The following is a 12,734-nucleotide window of genomic DNA, read 5'->3' on the forward strand; positions in this document are numbered from 1 at the left end:
TAACACCTCTAGGCTGCTGCTGGCCACTGACATAACCCAGCCACCTCTGGCTACAGTACGGGCAGGAAGAGGTTAAGCCCTAAGGATGCATGGTGCACCAGTGCCCGGGGAATGTGACTGCAGGGACTTCAGCAAACCCGGCCAGGGAGGTGTCTCAGCAGGGGAGGATGCCTACAGGAAGGAGCAGCCCCACACTCCGTAGAGGGAGGACCCAGGGCAGGCGGGAGGGGCAGGTGAACAGAGTGCTAAGCCCCTGCTCGGGGGCTGCTGTGAAGCCTGCAGGTTCGGGGCGTGAGCAGGCTGCAAATTGCTTCCCCCACCACCACTCCAGAGCTGAGCTGAGGGGCGGAGAGGCTTCCCTGTGCCAGCGCTGTGTGGGGCTTTGGCACATGCAGGGCTTGGCTCCTCCTGGCCAGCACCCAAGGCTGGAGGGTCTTGGGCTATCCCAGGGCGCCATCCCAGCCAGAGGCAGTGGGGGAAGGAAGGAACCTGACGGCCAAGCTGTTGGGGAGCTGAGCACTCTGACCAGGGGCTGGTTCTTCGCACAATGCTGGGAGTGGGATATGCTCCACTGGGGAGGATATGGAGGAGCAGCGGGACTTGGGTGGGGAGAGAAGGGGCAAAGCAGGGAGAGGACAGCAAGAGGAGGAGCATGCAAAGGGCCAATGGGTCGGCAGTAAGGCAACATGTAATGGGCCACCACCTGCCCGCACTCACTAGCCACAGCAGGCCAGAAACGTGATGGGGGTGGGGCCCTGTTCCCCAAGAGTCGGCACGTAGTAGTGTCACCGGTGGTCGGAAAGGCTTCACAATAGAGTCCAGGACTGAAGAGAGGATGGAGTCCAGCACTGCAGCATCAGATTTGGAGGCAGTAACCAGGGCATAGTATATAAAGAAGGTATGTACCAAAACGATGTAGCAGCTCTGCAGATTTCTGAAATGGGGATATTTCTAAGGAGAGCCATCGATGTAGATTGTGATCTAGCTGAGTATGCCAAAATGCTGATGGTGGTGGAATGTTGACAGCTTGGTAGCACATTATAATACACTTGGAAATGCATTTAGAGTCTCTGGGTACAAATGGTGGAACACTTTGACCTGTCTGAAAACAAAACTGTTTATTGGATTTATAAAATGGCTTAGTTCTATCCAGATAGAAGGATAATGCCCTGCTGACATTTAGAATGTGGAGACCATTTACAAGTATGCAGTTTCAGAAAGAAAACTGGCAGGCATATGGTCTGATTTCAGGTGAAATGTGGAAGTTACTTAAGGGAGAAATCTGGGTTACAGCCATAACAACGTTTTATCTTTATAGAACATTGTGAAAGTGGGGTCTGCCATTAAGGCCCCAATCTCTCCAACTCTGTGAGCTAACCTAATCACCACTAGGAAGGCTGTTTTCCTTGATAAATTCAATAAGAAGCAGATGGCCATTAGGGGTTTTGTGAGGCCTTTGAGAACCAAGCTCAGGTCCCAAGCGGGAGTAGGGACCTTTATCTATAGGAAGAGATTCCCCAAATCTTTTATGAATCTCACATCTGCAGGGTGAGCAAACAAACAAACAAAAAAACCCTCAATAGTAGACTGGACATTGTCATCACCAACGAAGACCGGAAGAAGATCATCATGGTAGATGTCACAGTGCCCTTTGAAAGCAGGATCCCGGCTTTCCATGACAACCGATCTCAAACCCTGGAGAAATACGCCCCTCTGGATGACACCCTGAGAGCTGGGGGCTACGAGGTCCAAATTCACGTGCTGATTGTCGGAGTCCTGCGTGCATGGGACTCTGGTAACGAGCGAGTGCTGAGAGAATGTGGAGTCGGTCAACTCTACACTCAGCTGATGTGGCAACTCGTGGTGTCAGATGCCATCAGGTGGTCGAGGGACATCTACATAGAACACATCACCAGACATCGGCAATACCAGGAGGGATGAGCTGGAGTGCCAATGAGAAGCGCAGTCAGGAAAGTAACTCAAATACTTTCCTGATGGACTGTTTTTTTCTCTAAATGGACAACCTATCCTAAATTCTCAATTACTGAGGGACAATATTGCTTTCCGCCACCAACTCTCTGTATAACATTTTTCATGAGTAATGTACCCGAATACATGGATGCTAGATATCTAAATTGTATTCTTAAATTCATTCACCTAAATTTGGGTTGTTGCTGATTATGCACAATATGTATCTTATGATTTTAAAAACAATCTTTGTATTTGTGGATAATCTAATCACTATACCCAGATGTACACACATTCTTTTCTCAACCTATGTATTGTAATTTTTTTAACATGATCTTTAATAAAAATTTTAAATCTGAAAAGCTGCTACGGTTGCCAAATGAACTTTGATGGAACTAAGGGATAATCCTGACTTCTTAAGCTGTAGCAGGTACTCCAGAATGAGCTGAAGTGGAGCATATAAAGGAGCAGTATTGTGGAATTGAGACCAGAGGCCAATCTTGTCCACTTTTGAAGATAAGTAGTCCCAGTGGAAACTTTTCTACTATTTAAAAATACATATTGTATTATTGCAGAGCAGAACAGAATGATTCTAGCCCTGCAAACCATCCAGGAACCACGCCTTGAGGGGAAGAATGCCCAAGTTGGGATGCATCAGACATCCTGGAAGAGAACTTGAAGAATTGTTGGGAGATCTATCAGAGGATAGAGCAGAGATCGGCAACCTTTGGCACGTGGCCTGCCAGGGTAAGCACCCTGGCGGGCCGGGCTGGTTTGTTTACCTGCCACGTCCACAGGTTTGGCCGATCGCGGCTCCCACTGGCCGCGGTTCGCTGCTCCAGTCCAATGAGGGCTGCGGGAAGCGGCGGTGGGCCACGTGTCAAAGGTTGCCGATCCCTGGGATAGAGGGTGAGATGAAACAGGTAAGGGAACCATGTTTGCCTTGACCATGTTGGGGCTATCAGAATAACTCTGACCTTGTCCTGCTTGATCTTGTTTGTCACCTTGAGGATGAAAGGCATTGGAAGGAAAGCATAAAACAACTTGTCCAAAAATCCCCAAACCCTTACCCCCTGGCTCGAGGGCACAGTTCAGGGAGTAAGGGGTCTCCCAAACAATTTCCCTGACTAGCTAACTAAAAGTTGGCGCACTCACAAACTCTGTGAATGATCCTCAGGTTCTGAGATGTCTCTGGACTCCTCAGTCACTGCAGAGGACTAACAATCATTGCTGGTAGGCGTCCTCTTCATGCAGGAGTCAGGCTGCTTCTGGTGCCAGGATTTCCCCTCACCACAAAGGGGTGCAGGGCTCAAGGTGCAGATTAAAAAAACTATACTAAAATCTAAAACTTTAGTCTCCCACCCCAGCGCTCAGATACACTCACAGCAGACGGAAGCCCTGGACTAGCAACCAGATCAGAGCCTGCCATGTGGTGACTGATCTCACCTAGGGAACTGGAGGGCTAACTCGACTGGGGGAAGTTTTCCCAACAAAGCTCTACAAACTGGGAGTCACCTTGGAGAGGGAAAGGGCCAAGCTGAGGGATCTTGCTTTCAGGTCTCCAGAGGCCAGTACTCAGGGAGAACCCTGCATGCGGGCTTGGGACTCACCAGCTCCCTACCCAGCCAGTCCTGCCCTTTTCCAGACTGGCTTCTCTTCTCTCCTGAGCAATGAGGGAAGGGCATCTCCCTCCCTATTGGTCAGGCTAGCTCTTCTTACCAGGCTTTCACTTGTTGAATCATTTGACTCTGCCCCCTCCTCCATGTAGGCACACCTGCAATCCTTCCTCAAGCCAACAGGGGCCTCTATTGTTCTAGATAGGGTCTCTCCTCTCTCCCTCATGGTTGCCAAGAAGACACTGAGTCTGCCCTTGACACCCCCTTTCTACCAGGAACAGTGTGCCTCTGTCTAGGGTTGCCAGGTGTCTGGTTTTCAACCGGAACACCCATGCGAAAAGGGACCCCGGTGGCTCCGGTCAGCAGTGCTGACTGGGCTGTTAAAAGTCCAGTCGGTGGTGCAGCAGAGCTAGGGCAGGCTTCCTACCGGACTCTGCGTGGCTCCCTGGAAGTGGCGACATGTCCCCTCTTTGGCTCCTAGGCACAGAGGTAGCAAGGGAGGCTCCACATGCTGACCCTGTCCCAAGTGCCGGCTCTGCAACTCCCACTGGCTGGGAAAAGTGGCCAATGGGAGCTGCGGGGGCCAGTGCATGCAGGTGGGGACAGTGCGCAGAGCTCCCTGGCCATGCCTCTGCGTAGGAGCCGGAGAAGGAGGCATGTTGCCTCTTCCGGGGAGCTGCCGGGGAGATAAGTGCTGTCCAGAACCTGCACCCTCTCCCATTCCCCAACCCCCTGTCCCAACCCTTAGCCCTTCCCACACCCAAACTCCCGCCTGGAGTTCGGACCCTGAACCTCCTCCTGCGCCCCAACCCCTTGCCCCAGCTTGGAACCCCCTCCTACACTCTGAACTCCTCAGCCCCAGCATGAAGCCCCCTCCTGCACCCTAAACCTGCATCCCCAGCCCCACCCCAGAGTCTGCACCCTCAGTCGGAGCCCTCACCCCCACCCATGCACCCTAGCCCCCTGCCCCAGCCCGGAGCCCCCTCCCAGACCCATTTCTGGCCCCATATTGGAGCCCGCACCCCAGCCAGAGCTCTCACCCACTCCCGCACCCCAACCTCCTGCCCCAGCCTAGTGAAAATGAGCAAGTGAGTGAGGGTGGGGAGAGTGAGCAACAGAGGGAGGGGGGCTGGAGTGAGCAGAGACGTGGCCTCGGGGAAGGGGCGAAGGCGTTCAGTTTTGTGCTATTAGAAAGTTGGCAACCCTACCTCTCTCTGAGCTACCAGCACACAGAGCCCCAAGAATCTAGGTAATCCCCTTAGGGGTTACACATTGCAGAGATCCTTATGTGATGCTTTATGCTCGAATTCCACGACTTTATTGCCTTGGTGCAGAGGGAAGGGGCTCTCACCACTCCTTGCTGATTGATATAAATCTTGCAGGTCATGTTGTCTGTCATGACCTTGATGGATCTGTGTCTGATGAGAGGAAGGAAATGAGGGCAGGAATTTCTGACCGCTCTGAGCTACAGAAGGTTGATACGAAGGTGGCCTTTGCTGTCAGAGAGCCAAGGTGCACCCCCCTCAATCCAACAGAGAGGCATCAGTGGTTACAGTTACTGTCAGTGCTGGTTGGAGGGAGGCTGGAGTCTTATATGGTATCACAAAACTTGGTAAGGTCATTAAGAGAGGAATCACAGTTGACCGTACCAATCTTCTATGTTTGGTGCTGTCCCCATCAGGGCGCGCACACACACACACACACACACACACACACACACACACCCCAGGGTCTTCCCGGAGCTCTGTTTAGACTTACAGTCATGTTTTCTCATGTGCCCTTTACTGGAGGAGTCTTTTCCCTCTAAGGTACAGAACCTTGAAAGTTATTGATTTGGCTGGACACCGAGGTCTTTGTGAGGGAAAATCCTTAGGAGGGGAACTAGATCTCCTCTTCGGAGAGGATTTGGGGGAGGGCTCCAAGAATTTTTCATTCTTCGGAGAATGTTGCACCGAGGTGGAAGGGGTGCTAGAAACTCCCAGAGACTGATGTCCAGGGCGGTCCTGACCTAGTCCGAAGCAGTGTGGAGGGAACGCTCCATTATGAGTCGTCAACATTTGACTTCTCGGTTCTTCTGAGCCTTATATTTCAGAGCTTGACAGAAGTTGCACTTCCGCAGTACAGGCAACTTGCCTAGCAGCAAATGCACTTGGAGTGTCCATCACTAACTGGGATGGCCTTTTTACACAAAAGGCAGTATTTAAACCCCAGTGAACCTGGCATGCCCCTCACAGGGAAAATTAAGATTTTTTTGTTTGTTTTTGTAAAACAACACTAAACTAACAACAACTAACAAACCAAAATCTAAAGAGAAGCTCTGTAACTGCCAACGTAGGCAAGAAACGGACACTCTAGCTCTGTCTCAAGCTAAGGTGGTTGACAAGGAACTGAGGGGGTGGTTCATCTGGTATAGCCTCGGCGCGGGGCAGGAGAATACCATGGCGCATGAGCAGGCTGAACGGATACTGATTTTGAAAATCTCCAATCAAGAGCGCATGGCCCATATGTGCAGCCAGAGTGTCACTACTTGAAGATGAACCTTCTTTCTTGTGGAAGTTTCATTGCAAATGAAAATCAATGCAAAAATCTCAAGTTTTGCAGTTTTCAGATTGTGTTGCTTTATTTCACACAGCCCCAGTGAAAACAGTGGGATTGCTAGGAAAACAGTATGGAAAAGTCACACCAAATTAAAAGCCACTAAAAATTGCCTTTCCCCTTAACTCCCTCCCCTCTAATTTGGAAGATGAGAGCCTCGTGAAAGAGAAAATAAAAATCTTTGATGGAGTACTTCACTAAAATACAGTGCTGAATCTGACTAACGCTTATGTGTGCTTAGAAGTCCATTTTCTTTCACTTTGGTGAAATTATCCCCATAGCTGCTACTTACCCATGTAAGGGTTCACAGGACTGGGCCCAAAAAACTAATGTCAATGAAAGTAAATTATTTTGGCTGAAGGACAATAGCTCTCTGATGCTTTGGCTTATGGCTTCATGCTCTGACAACAGTACCACAGTTTTAATTTTTTTCCCCTCTGACATCATACCTGTAACACCCGAGGCTGGCTTGGGACCTGGCATCACAGCTTCAGGAAAGGGAAGAGCAAGAGGATAATACGGGAAGGGCCAGCCCAGAGGGAGGAGGCATGACTTATTCCGTCTCAGTGGACTAGAATCACAAAAAAAAATATTATAATGTCCTAGAGACGTTTGTAACATCAACAAAATACAAGGCAGAGTGTTGGTGCCAGCCATGCTCATAAATATATGTTTAGCACAGCAGCTATAATAACATGCACATCATCACACGAGAACAAATTCCTGTCACACTGTTGGAGGTAGGGGAAAAAAATGCTCTCTAAAATGCCTCACATGAAAATTCAATGCTCTCATTACTGGAGAGTGCAGCTCTCACAGGACAAATAAGACTACGGTCTGAAAACTATTTTAATAAATCAAAACTAAATACATGACTGTCTAGATTCTCTTTAAGGGTTTATTTTGACTTTGGCTTGGTGTTTTGTAGAGCAGTGTACAAGAGCATTTATTGTATCGTGTGTGTGCATGCGCGCTTATAAACACAACAGGCAGAAAACAAGTAGCACTTGATCATAGCTGTCTCTGATCCCAGCCAAACTGCTCTAGTACCTTGTCCTGCGAATAAAAATACTATGGGCAGAATAAGTGAGGAGCAAGCTCCTCCTTTAAAATAAGAAATGGACACCATAGTCTGCAGAGCAGGGGGGTGGGGGTGGCATCTGAGCCATGGCCCAACCGCTTTTAAGCAGATACATGGAAAATAGAATTGCCACTCGACTGGTTTTTGATCAGCCTGGCCATTTTTAACTCTTTTCTTGCCAGTTGCCAGTCAAAAGATGTAATTTGCCAGGTTTTCTTGCTGCATGCACATGTGGCTGTGCACATCAGAGCTGGAAGCATGCTGCACCTGGCACCCAGCTCTCCCTCCTTGTGCTCAGCATGTCATCTCCCAGGTGTCATCTCCCAGAACCTCACCTGCCCGCTGCCAAAACTGCAGCGGCTCCTCCCAGTGTCACAGAGCCAGCTGTGAAGCAGGACTGAGCAGTCACCAAAGGGTGAGGCTTGCCAGCAGGGACGGGTAAGCTAAGAAGTAGGGTGGGAGAGGCAGGGGCTTCTGGGAGGGAACAATGGCAGGGCTCTCTCAAGAGGAGAAGCTCCTGGGAGGGGTGGGTGTAGGAGTTCATAGGCCAAAGGGGATCAAATTGTTAGTGGGTGGGGGCACTGGAGAGAGGAACAGGGGGGGGTGTAAATCCATGACACACACACACACACACACACACACACACACACACACACAGTGGCACTCCACAACTACCATGGATACAGCACGGGTGGTGTTGTGGGGCACTACTCTGGGATTTAGGAGACCTGGGTTCTATTCCTAGATCTGCCATTGACCAGCTATGTGACCGGGGGTAAGTCATTTTGACTCCCTGTGCCTCGGTTTCCCTTCCTGTCCTTTGTCTGGCTTGTCAATTCAGGCCATAAGCTCTTCAAGGGCAGAGCTATCTCACTATATGTTTGTCCTGTGCCTAACACAATGGGGCCCTGATCTTAGCTGGGACCTCTAGCCTCTATTAGAATACAAATAATAAATGTATCTGTAATTGGTTATTGTCTGATGTGTTTGTACTTGTCATCTTCGTACACACCTATTAATACTTAAAGATATATTGATACAGGGCCAGATTGTGAAACCTTTACTCGCTTTGGAACTAAGAGGAGGAACTGCTATGCAATGAGCCCATTCATGGGAGTAAACGCTCACCAAGGGAAGGGGTTCAGAATCTTGCCTGCCCTGCCTTTATATATTATGCTATTATTAAATTTAACATGTCAAATGTTTATTTAGTGTATATGATTACTTACATATTTGTCTTTCTGGAAATGTATACATGTTACTTCTGCTGGGAATCAAGTAGGGGAACATGTACAATTCTTATATGTATTTTTTTTCCTTTTACTATAGTCATTTCAAAAATTAAGCCTATATTCGTTCACATAGTTCTGATTTGTTCACTTCAGTCTGTTTTCTTTTTCTATCCAGGGAGTCAGAGCTACAAGCTTCACAAGTCAGTTCAGATGGTTATCTGCAATTTCTTTTTGTAGTGCTCTTTGAGGTCAAATCCATTACAGCGTGTGCTCAGACTGACTTTCCACACTTAACTCCACTGGGCCTACTGTGACATACTCAGCAGTTCACCTGAGAACCTGTTATTCATAGATACAGGAGATGTTAAAATTGATATATTAAAAAAAAAAAAATCTGTTCCATGCCTGCTCTGCACCCTTGTGACTGAATAACCTACTGCACTTTAAAATGATCTAATAAACAGCATACCATTTTTATGACCAAGATAAAAATGATTTTAGTCATTAGGTATTGCCATTACATCCAAAGAGTATATGATTATGACTTGTAAAGGCCATGAAGTTTAGCCACTATGGCCCTTGCTAAGAGCTATGGCTACATGATCTTCTGCTTCCATATCATGCCAGTTGGGAAAGTAACATACCTCTACAGATAAAGATGTGTAAGCATCTGCAGCTGACTTCTAAATTGAAAACATGGAGCTATAGTAACACTATTTTTTTTACTCCCCCTTGTACATGAAGCTGGGTAAACTGCTATGTACAACAGGGTTTTTGCTTTTTCTAATGCTTGAGCAAATTTAAAATACATCACTGACCTTTTAATGGACAGACAATTAGACTCAGATACCCGTAATTTGGCTCCTAGTGGCACAATAGATTAATTCACTAGCTTTTCACCTTCAGAGATCATTTTTCACATCCAGTTAAGACTGAGGTGATTATGGTGGTTTGGAAGAAAAAGCCAATAAGAGAGGACAGAGAAGGCATTAAAACTCCCCTAACTGGCATTTGGTCTGTCAGTTCTCACCAGAGTTCACAATTTGGCGGTCTGGAAGGAATCCCAGCTGATTTTAAACAATAAAACCATGTGACCATGATTGTTTTCCCATCTGCTTGTGGCCAGCAGATTGAGACTTTCTCTCAAGTGTGGACTTTGGTCCCAACATCCAAAACTTTATTGCCTCTCGATTAAACTACTGCTTCACGCTCTCCATGAAATACGCACAGAAGCTGAAGATAAGAAAGCTGCTACATTCTGCACTAAGTGGTGTTTCTTGGCATGAACACAACACTTGTACTCAAGGATCAGCACTGGCTACCTATGAGTTTCCACGAAGAGTTTCAAGTATTAGTGTTAAACTATTATCCCAAAATGACCTGAGGTCTGCCTAATTGACAGACTGTCTCAGAGTCTGTCTACACTGAAATTCAAAACCCACAGCTGGCCTGTGCCAGCTGCCTCAGCCTCCCGGGGCTTGGGTTATAAGGCTGTTTAATTGTTGTATGATCTTCGGGCTCAGGCTGAAGCCTGGGCTCTAGGACCCTATGAGGTGGGAGAGTCCCAGAGCTTGGACTGCAGCCTGAGCCTGAACCTCTACACCCAAACCCCGCAATCCTGAGTCAGCTTGCATGGGTTTTAATTGCAGTGTAGACATATCCTCTCTCTGTCCTGGCATACTTTGCAACTGCTATTAACAGAGGTGCTCCAGTTGGAGGTCCTTCAGTCTTTGTCCAGTAGGGATCTTGAAGAAATTATGGTGTATGAACACATATAATGATTGTATGGTTCTGCTACAAGGGGCAGAGTTAAGGGTACACAGACACCCTGAATTTTGTGATTTCCTGACTTTATTTTGCAATGTTGAGGAGGTTTGGAATGCCTGGTCTGGATATGCCATCCAGCTTTAACAGTAGTTTCATGGCTGACTCAGTGAGATTCCATGGGCATGAATATAGGTAATTTTCAAGAAAAAAAGAGATTAAAAAAAAAATCAGTGACTTTAGATATTATAAAAAGCAAGAGGGAATGTGTGTCCTTATCACACGTACTGTAATGTACTTTCTTTAAATATTCTATAAAGTGCCTTTGATTTTCAATCAAAGGTGCTTTGTATCTCAGAGGTACAGTACAGTAGCTTGATTACCATTGTGTCATGGCATTTGCTACGATAATGACTTTTTTTGTGAATGACTGAGTCAATAAGCACATAAAATTCTCATATACTTTCAGCATCTGTGTTATTGCTCCCCTTCGGCTGAAGTAATTATACCTTTTTCCTTTCAAAAATCTTACCCAGTGTTTTCTTTTTCCTTATTACTGCTGCTCTGACTTACATTTAATTACTCAAGCACTGCTTGGTTTGGTGAGTCTGCTACCTATTACTTGCATCTCTGTGCTGTGAAAAAGAGGACTTACAGATTAGCTGATTAGGGTGACCAGATGTCCCGATTTTAAAGGGACAGTCCTGATATTTGGGGCTTTGTCTTATATAGGGTCCTATTATCTCCCGCCTCCCCTCATTTTTCACACTTGTTATCTGGTCACCCTATAGCTGATATGCAAGTATTTGATCAATCACAATTATCTAAATTCATAGACCAAAAAAAGTTGGGGGGGGAGGTTGTGGAACTTGCATAAGATTGTTATATGAAAATATGTTTAACCTAATTTACTCTTGAATATTCAAGTTTCCATATAAATGCTATGACAGGGCATAAAAGCATTTTCTGGTTCCCAGTACACAATGGATTAAACTTCATCTTCCCTTTCCCTTCCTCTGGCTCACATGTTTAAGGAAAAGCTTCTGGATAGACAGAAGGATGAGAATATCTATGGAAAAGAAGATCAGATGGTTATGGCTCAGAACCAGGACTCAGAATAGCTCTGCTTCCCATCTCCTAATAACTGATTTTTCAGTTCACTGGCTACTCTGAAAAAAAAATAATTTTGGATCAACACAAAAATGGAAGTTTTTTAAATTTTTTAGCAAATTGAAAAGTCAAAAAATTTCATTTTGGGTCAAAGCATTTTGATTGAGCAATTTTTAACTTTATTTTTCCGATAAAATTGAAGACAATTTTGAAATGAAAAGTAATTCAAATCAAACTCTCAAATCATTTCATGTCAAAAATGCCAAAATGAAACATTTTGACTTTGAGAAGTTTGAGGGGAGTGGGAGGACAGATGTATGGGAGAGTTACATGAACAACTCTGCAAAATCAACATGAATTCACAAAACGTTTCAGTGTTGCTGAATCTGCATTTTTTGCCATAAAAAGGTTGAGATTAAAAATTTTGCTCAGTTCTAAACTGAATTCATTTCCTTGCTCTGCCACAGACTTCCTGTGTCATTCTGTTCATGTCATTGCACCTCTCTGTGTCTCAGTTCCCCATCTGATAAATGGGGATAAAGGCATTTGCTTTCTCCCACCTTCTGTTTGTTTTGTGTCCTTTAATTTAAGCTGTTCAAGGCAGAGACTTTCTTAGTTTGTGCGGTACAGTGCCTTGTACAGTGGGACCCCAGCCTCAGTCTCTAAGCATTAATATAATACAAATATTAACAATGCATGATGGAAAGACAAGGACCCGTATTTAAGCCCCGGTTCAACAAGCTACTTAAACATGTGCCACTGAAGTCAATGGGTCAATCTAAAGTTGGGCACAGGCTTGCGTGCCTTGCTGAATCAGGGCCTTACACTCTGAGGGATGGATTGATTCCCAGCCTGAGGTAGTTTTTGTTTTCCTCTTTGTTTTGATGCAGGCTAATATATAAAGATTCTCCCTGTCTGAACAGACATGACTGCCTGTTGCTGTGTTTTGCTTCTGCTCAGTAATCCCTCCAGGTTACAAAGGTTGCTCAATAGCTAATTAAAACTTTTACATCTGGCAATTGGACATCTCCAGGGACTGACTACAAATCCTTTCATTTACAGTTTCATGGCCTGAAGTATGGCTAAGGCTAGTAGCAATTTTAAAGTCATTACCATCTTAGCATTGTCTAGTTGTCTTGTTCCAGTTTCTATGGGTCAGGTATCAGCCTCATGGGAAGCCCCATCACAATGATCCACAAGGACAGCTTCACCAAAGCAGAGAAACTTGAATAGAAATGGAATCTGAACTACTCAGTCACTGCTGTCTTCAAACAGAGGTGCTCTGAGACAACATAGGCAGGGCTGCATGGGAAGATTGCATTGCTGCTGCCCATACTGTACATATTGTGTGGATAAGCAGAGGACTTC

The 12,734-nt window shown here is 46.1% G+C and overlaps 1 long non-coding RNA gene across 1 annotated transcript in view; it reads right to left on the reverse strand.

Moving 5' to 3' along the window:
* Positions 1–6,207: 6,207 nt before the first annotated feature.
* Positions 6,208–12,734, reverse strand: part of LOC135982295 (uncharacterized) — a 65,251-nt gene continuing 58,724 nt past the window's right edge. Inside the window, exon 5 of the long non-coding RNA XR_010599568.1 lies at positions 6,208–6,750. This is a non-coding gene — a long non-coding RNA (uncharacterized LOC135982295). The remainder of the gene's footprint in view (positions 6,751–12,734) is intronic.

Source organism: Chrysemys picta, chromosome 3 (assembly GCF_011386835.1).
Source record: "Chrysemys picta bellii isolate R12L10 chromosome 3, ASM1138683v2, whole genome shotgun sequence".
Taxonomy (NCBI): Eukaryota; Metazoa; Chordata; order Testudines; family Emydidae; genus Chrysemys; species Chrysemys picta.